Source organism: Cucurbita pepo, chromosome 9 (genome assembly GCF_057944985.1).
Source record: "Cucurbita pepo subsp. pepo isolate OVF chromosome 9, ASM5794498v1, whole genome shotgun sequence".
Lineage (NCBI taxonomy): Eukaryota > Viridiplantae > Streptophyta > Magnoliopsida > Cucurbitales > Cucurbitaceae > Cucurbita > Cucurbita pepo.
Window position 1 is genome coordinate 8,724,304 of NC_141806.1, and position 8,081 is coordinate 8,732,384.

Consider the following 8,081-nt stretch of genomic DNA (forward strand, 5'->3'; position numbering starts at 1 on the left):
CAAAGCTAAACCATTGTAATGACCATATCTATCTTCACGTAAATCTCTCTGTTTGCCAATGGTGACTTTCTAACTCAAAGCTAAACCATTTTGGGTACACTACAAAGCCTATGATATCTTTGTTCACTCGAAATGGAGTAGACTAGTCAAACTGTGGTAGGACGAAGGTGGCTCTTCAAAAAAGACATGACAACAGGTTACATTGGGTCACCACCATATGATGCCTTTGATTATCTTTTTAAAAAAGTTCAAAAGTATTCTTCTGTATATGAATGAATTTGTTAACACCATTTTAAAAATACTCGAGAATAAGATTGAAAATAAATTGTCTATTTGAATTGAATTGTATTATATTCATATTGAAATTGTATTATATTCATATTGGGAAATGTTCATATATGAGAGAGTTCGAGACAAAATTGAAGAGAAAAGTGATTTAAGTGTATTTTTGAATTTTTTTTTCTTTTTAAAATTATGAGTATTAACGAAACGTTTGAAAGTTGAATTGTATTTTCAAACAAGATATTAACGGTTTCATCTCACTAACAATAAACTTATTTTTTATTTTTATTTATTTATTTGAAAAGTAAAAGATATATTTCAAGATTTTTTTTTTGGAAGAATATTGATGAAACCTTGCGAGGTTCTAAGGATATTTTGTTTAAACATTAAAATTTATAATTATTAACTATTTTTTGGATCATGGACATCATGGACAACTTGTTGTTGTGGTGTAGTGGTTATCACGTTAGTCTTACACACTAAAGGTCTCCAGTTCAATCCTGGGCAACAACATGCTTCTTTGCTTGCAATGGTGTAGTTTTTGGATGGGATGGGAAACATTTTTGTTCATCCAAGACTCATACTCTGAGAAATTTGTGTAACGCTCACTATACAGAACTTTAAGTTCGCTTAAGAGTTTGACATGTTACTCCCTTTAGAATTTATTTAGAGCATGACATGTTACTCCCTTTAGAATTTATACATTATCTTTCTTGAACTCCTATGTCTTGACTACCACGAGGCTTCATGCATTCCCCGTGACATAGTCTTAATACTTGCATTCAAAGCTTCATGTGTTCGGTGTGATACAATTTACATACCTACACCTAGGTGTTCATACGTTTCCTACGATGTAGTCATTGTCGTAAGACCATATTGCACTACTCATCGGGAGGTCTTTAAAATATCTCGGGTTCTCGTTCAAGAGTTTTTTGTTAAGTCTTGAAGTACAACTAAAGAAAATTTCTTAACAAGTACACCCTAATCCATATGCGTCATAAATATTTTTCTATCGAGTCTTGAAGTACAACTAAAGAGTGTTTATAAGTCTTGAAGTACAACTTATAAATCTTTATAAGTATCTTGTCACTTGGTACTCATAAAAACCTTGATTTCTTATCGAGTGTGTTGAGGGGTAGTTACATACTTTTTCTCTTAGCTCATATCCCTAAGTTGTTATAATATCCTTAAAATCTTTCCTACTTACCGTTATATTGTAAAAAGTCTCATAACTTTTCGTAGTATTTTGAGTATTTAAGATCTTGAAAACATCTTAGAATTCTTATAAGGATATTTTGGTTATTTACCACTGCAAATCTTGGTTTAAATCCTCAACATATTTCAATGGCCTTGTAACACTTTTTTGTCCATACGTCTTCAAGGTCTCATTTTAACATTTTTTCATTCGTTAAATGAAAAGGCAACACAACCAAAGTGGGCTTTTTTATATTTTATATTTTTTTAATATTGTGACTCCTCCCAAATCAATATTAAATCATTCCTAAATTTAAGATATCTTAAAAATCTCAAACTCCAATCCATGTTTATAAATATTTATAAAACTTTGACCATGATCATAATATCTCATCCACAATGTGGCTCGATTGTAACTTTAAAAATTTTCAATTAGTGTTAGGTAGGGAGGTTTTCTACATCTCACGACTTCCTGAGCTTAGCTCACATTAAAGTCATCATAAATCAGTTTAGGTATACAATGTTTCAACTTTTACTGTGTTAGCTCTTTTTTTTTTTTTTTTTTTTTTTTTTTTTTTTTTTTTTTTTTTTTTTTTTTTTTGTTCACACCGATATTTAAATTTCATATTTACCTACTTCGTAGTGATGAAATTTCCTTTCGACACTACCAGTTTTAATATCTCTAGCAGACTATAAGATGTTATCGTCTATCAAGTTTTCTTGGTCGTTTTCATTTGAATCTATTTAGGGTACAAACCTTACTAATCTGAACACTATCAATATATTAATGAACATTCATATTCCATGCGGGGTAAATCATACCAATTCTGTATTAAAATAAACATATAACTAAGTCAAGAATAATACAGTCAATGGTGTCAAAATTTAATTGGAAGTTATAGTTGATAATGACCAAGCAGTAACAACATATGAAATCTGATGGTGTTAATATAACACATGCGGAAGCAATTTGGATCTTAGGCACTTTTAGAACATCAATTATAGTAAATAACTAGCATGTTCATAAGTATTAAAACTTAATGAGTTTAGATACTAACCTTTTGTAGTTCAAACTTCTTTTTCCTCACGAACCGGTTTCAAACCACCCCTAGTGTCTTCTCCACTATCCTCCAGCCTTAGAATGGGATTGTGGAATCCGGTGAATGACTAAACTTGGGAGGGATTTTGTATATGTGAAGAGAGTGTTTGTGAGAGGTTTTTCTCAAGGTTTTTCACCAAGAAGAAGAAGATCTTCCATGTACCATGATCACTCTATTTAAAGAGTTATGTTTGCCACTAACATGGATTTTTCCATTAAATGAGGTCAACATTTTGACTTTCTTCATTTTTCCATTAAACTATTTAATTAATATTTAATATTAACTCAAATGCCAATCCCAATCAATTCCTACACATAATTAATTAAGATATTTAAATCTTATTTAAATATCTCAGATTCTCTCTTTTTGTTTAATTCGTAAATAAAACAAAAATGCAGTTAAATATATCGTATATATGTAGCGCATATTCCCTAATTTGAATTTGAACACTTCGAACTCACTCATCACACTGTTCTATGTCCGATATGAGCTAGCAGAGGGACCTAATGGACCTATAGATCATTGGCTCCAACGATCCAAGATTAACCGGTTAAACTCATTAACCTTGTTAACCAACATTCGTTAACTACTAGGACACTCCACTATAGCCTAGTAGTTGCACTCCCCTCACTATAGATATATTTCTGTCAATTTGATATAACCATGATTGGTAAGTCGATCCTTCACAGGTTGTTCGTAACTAGAGTTGGGTCAAATTTACCGTTTTACCCCTAAAGTTACTTCTTGTTCCTCATGTCTCACTCATCTTCTAATGAACAATTGGTTTGTGGTCCAACCAGTAAACCGAATCCCTCTTAGGCTAATGAGAGGGTGGGGCCCCTTGTTCAAGACCTGGAGTCAGTGCTTAAGGGAACTACCTCTCTTCTATCCCTAAAAGTGGGTAGGAGTGAATTCCGTCTTGCACCCCACGTCCCTAGCCATTCACCCAGTCTTACCCCTGAAATGGGAGGCCTATTGAGTCGGCGAACTAGAGCCACTCTCACCCGTGCAAATCTAACGATAATTCCAAATAAGCAGCAGTTCATGGTTAGCTCAGGATAAAAACCGAGTTACCTAGGTTATCGAATAAAAAGAAAATCAGTCTCAACAGTAAACGACATTATAAAGTGAGAGTGGTTTTTTTCATGGTCCGATCTTATGCAATACTCATTGCATAGGACGCCCCCACTCACATGTCTCCACATGTACAATTTAGTGATCACATTGTTTATATCATATACAAAAGTGGGCCGCATCCATAGTGTCCCCAGAATAAGGTACTCAGCCTTATCCTTATATTATAGATCATTTTGACTATATACTTGAACTTGATCCACTCTTATGTCTCTACATATAGTTCAAGTAATCATACTATAGCTAAAGTGTTCTTAGTTTATTGGATTTAGATTAATAATCATAAAGTTCACTTTATTCAATAACAATCTTTAGTGAATAAACAACAATAATAACTTTATTGAAAATAGAATATGTTTTTTTGTTTACAAACTATGAGTTTTAGGACATAAAACCCAACAAAATCAACAACATTTCCTTTTCTTATCTTATGCATGACATACCTGATGATGATTGGGGTGCATAAGATGTGGGACCATGGAACATGTCAACCCTATCTCGTAGGCTAGTCTACAGAATCTATAACCTAGAACTCTGATACCAACTGTAACAACCCTAGATTTCTACTATACTAGCCAAAGTCTAAGAAAAGAAAATATTACTATCCTATGCACGTGGCATGGTCTCTGATTGCAATGTCATCGTCAACGGTACAGGGGTGCCTTTCCTTTACCTAAAGTAGAAATAGCACATGACTCGAGTATTTTAGGAAATACTAAGTAAGTGACTCCACTGATGGGGTCAAAGAATGCAAACATGTGTAACTAATAATCTAGAACCTATCGTTTAACGATCATGGGGTGTCCTCCAGTTTAGACAACATTGGATGTGTAGTACTTCCCTACACACAACCTACACGTGCGAGCTGGATCCCAGGCAGTTCACACACCCTAGACTAGCCTACGACGTATATCTTGTAGACTTGACGTGTTCCATGGTTCAATCATTGATGCTCTGTCACCATTATATACACAATGCATAAGATTAAAAAAGGAAAATGTTATGTTGATATTTAGTGTGATTAGCTCTATGTTTTAAATGTTATGTCGCATGAAAATTGACGAGCTTTAATTATATTATATATTGCAGCATGATGCTTGATTTAATATCGCTATAATATGCTTGCAATGTTGTATGAATTTTTTATGGGTACTATGATATTGTATTGTTAGTAAATGATAGACTTAAATAGAATTATCTTGGTTTTTAGAACCATGTCACCCAGAGGATGTGGAAGAGGAAGAAGAGGAAGGGGAGGACCCCCTATTAGATGTAGAGGAAGAGGTGAGGCTAAAGAGAGCTCACCTCAAGAAGGATTAGTAACTAGGAAGGATGCAGCTGCATTGCCTCAAGTTATACCGCCACAAGCTGCACCACCTCTAGCAGCACCAGTGACTGGAATAGACCCCACTACTAGTTTGATGCGGGAGTCGTTTTAGGTCATGATGCATGCCATAATGATCACCCAACAATCCAACACTTGCAATCTACTAGAGGAGCGAACTGGCTACGAGACTTCAAGCGGTATGATTCGCACCCATTCACTAGTACTACGAGAGATCCAACAGAAGTTTAGATGTGGATTTCATCCATGGAAATCATATTTATGTCAATGGAATCTCTGAACAACAAGAAGGTACCTCGTGCGTCATTTATGCTGCGAAAGAACGCGTAAGTATGGTGGACGGACAATAAGGATAATATTAATCCAAGAGGGGGAATCATAGCGTAAGATCAATTTAAGGAGGCTTTCCTAAAGAAGTATTATCCCAAAGCGGTGTGTCTTAAGAAACAGCAGAAATTCATCAATCTGACTCAGGGTGGACACTCGGTGGACAAATATGACAGAGAACTTATGAGATTAAAAAGGTTTACGCCGTCATTGGTTGATACTGAACAAAAGATGACATATAATTTTTTTTTTTTTTGGGTCCTAGCCTTGTAGGTCTACCACATGGTGGAAGCCATAAACCCAAAGATGTATGAGGAGGCACTAAGAACGGTAAAAATCCCTGAAAAAGTCTCAAGAGGAAAGACATCGAGAACCAGCGGTCACTATCGGAAGGAAGTGATCATATGAGCCTAGAGGGACAGACTATCGACCATCAACGCGAAGGCCCTAATACGCTGATAGGGGTCCTGCCCAACATTTACACAGACACCAGGGATAAAGAGAGGGGTCAGGAACATGAGAAGCTTCAATGCCACTAATGCGGAAAACAACATTGAGGTAAATGTATGCTCAGATGTGGTCGTGAACATCAAACGACCAAATACTATATTAGGAAGGGTACCAAGAGTCCAAAAGAACCACCTAGAGGTTTAGGAAGTGGAGAGCGAACAAACTCGCTTGCAAGCAAAGGAGTATGCATCCACCAGTAGGGATGTTGGAACATTTGACACCATGGTGACAGGTACGTTATCTATACTAAGTCACTACGCATTAATGATATTTGATTCTAATTCTATGCATTCGTTTATATCCATGCCTTTTGTTAGTCAAGCAGGATTCACGGTGGAACCCTTATTGCATGTTTTATATGTTAGTACCCTAGCAGGAGTAGATCTAGTTACTGAGAATAGGATAAAAGATGGACAAGTAGTAGTAGCTGTTCATATCATAAGCATAGACCTGAAAGTGTGAGTATGACATATTTTGATGTCATATTAGGAATATTTTGGTTAGCCGAGAATTATGCAAGTATAGATTGCCACAAGAAGAAAGTGGTTTTTTCGCCACCAACTAGACCTAACTTTAAGTTTAAAGGAACTTGTACGGGTGTCACCCCAAAGATAGTGTCGATGATGAAAGCCAAACGCTTGGTACAACAAGGAGGATGGGATATACTAACATGCACAGTGGACGTAAAAGGAAAAGAGAAAACAATGGCTACGGTATCCATAGTAAACGAATTTCCAAGTGTCTTCCCAGAGGATTTACTAGGAGTTTCTCCTTCACGAGCTGTAGACTTCGGGATAGAACTCAAACCAGGAACTGAACCTATCTCTAAAGCACTATACCACATGGCTCCAACCGAATTAAAGGAACTAAAATTACAACTACAAGACTTACTATAAAAGGGTTTCATTCGACCTAATTTATTTTGTTGGTGTGTGCCGATGTTGTTTGTGAAAAAGAAAGACGGGTCGATGCGCCTATGTATTAACTATGGGGAGTAAAACAAGAGAACAATAAAGAACAACTACCCACTCCCTTGCATCGAGGCTTTATTCTACTAGCTCCGAGAGGCGACAGTATTTTCCAAGATAGACCTTCAATAAAGCTATCATCAGATTAATTTTAAGGAAGGAGATGTATCGAAAACAGTCTATGAACAAGATATGGCCACTACAAGTTTGTAGTGATGTAATTTGGTCTCACCAATGCCCCAGCCGTGTTCATGAAATTAATAAACCATGTATTCAAGGAATGTCTAAACATGTTTGTTATCGTGTTCATAGACAACATTCTAATATACTTGAAAATGGATCAAGAACACTAAGAACACCTCCGAAAAGTCTTAACTATCTTAAGGTAGAACAAGTTGTACGCCAAGTTTTTTAAATGTGAATTTTGGCTATAAAAAGTCTCATTCTTAGAACACGTAGTGTCTAAAGATTGGATTTAAGTGGAATCCACTGTTGGTTATAAAATGTTTTTTTATTTTGCTTTACAAGTTTTTTTTGGTTTAAAAAAAAAATAGTGGTTAGTATTTATTTTATTTCTGTTGCTTATTTCTCCATGAAAAAAGACTGGAGATATTGGAAGTAGTGGAAGGAACTAGTTTTTAGGGAGTGGAATAATATGAGTGGAAGGAATGGTGGAGTGCTTGCTGATTTGCAGTAGAAATGGGTAAAAATTTTATTATATAAGGAAAATGGTGCCAGTTCTAAAGACACCACAAATAGAAGAAAATTAATTTGTGTGTCTTCGCTTCTTCTCCTCTTCTGTTACTATTTTTTTTTTCAATTGGTATCAGAGCTACAAGATCAAGGCCAAGATCAAGGCCTATTTTCAATCCTATCTCACCAAGAGATTGAGTGGTCAAGAAGGGAGAGAGATAAAAAAATGAGACAGGAATCCAGTGACAGGAGCCAAAACACCGGTGCGATAGAAGGTGATGCATATGAAGTGAGTGTACGAATTCAAGAAAAGGAGGGATCTGTCACACTCAAATACCCGATGTTGACAAAATGCAATTATGCAGATTGGGCAATTAAGATGGAGGTATTTATGAGGGCACAAGGTGTTTGGGAGGCAATTGAGTCACCTGAAACAGTAGATAACCGCATAGATAAGATGGCTTTAGCAACTATTTATCAAAGTATTGGAGAAGATACGTTGCTACAGTTGGGTGCCAAGAAAACTGC

The 8,081-nt window shown here is 35.8% G+C and overlaps 1 non-coding gene across 1 annotated transcript; it reads left to right on the forward strand.

Moving 5' to 3' along the window:
* Window positions 1-722: 722 nt before the first annotated feature.
* Window positions 723-795, forward strand: TRNAV-UAC (transfer RNA valine (anticodon UAC)). The gene has a single exon. It is a non-coding gene; the product is annotated as a tRNA-Val (tRNA).
* The last annotated feature ends 7,286 nt before the right edge of the window (window positions 796-8,081 follow it).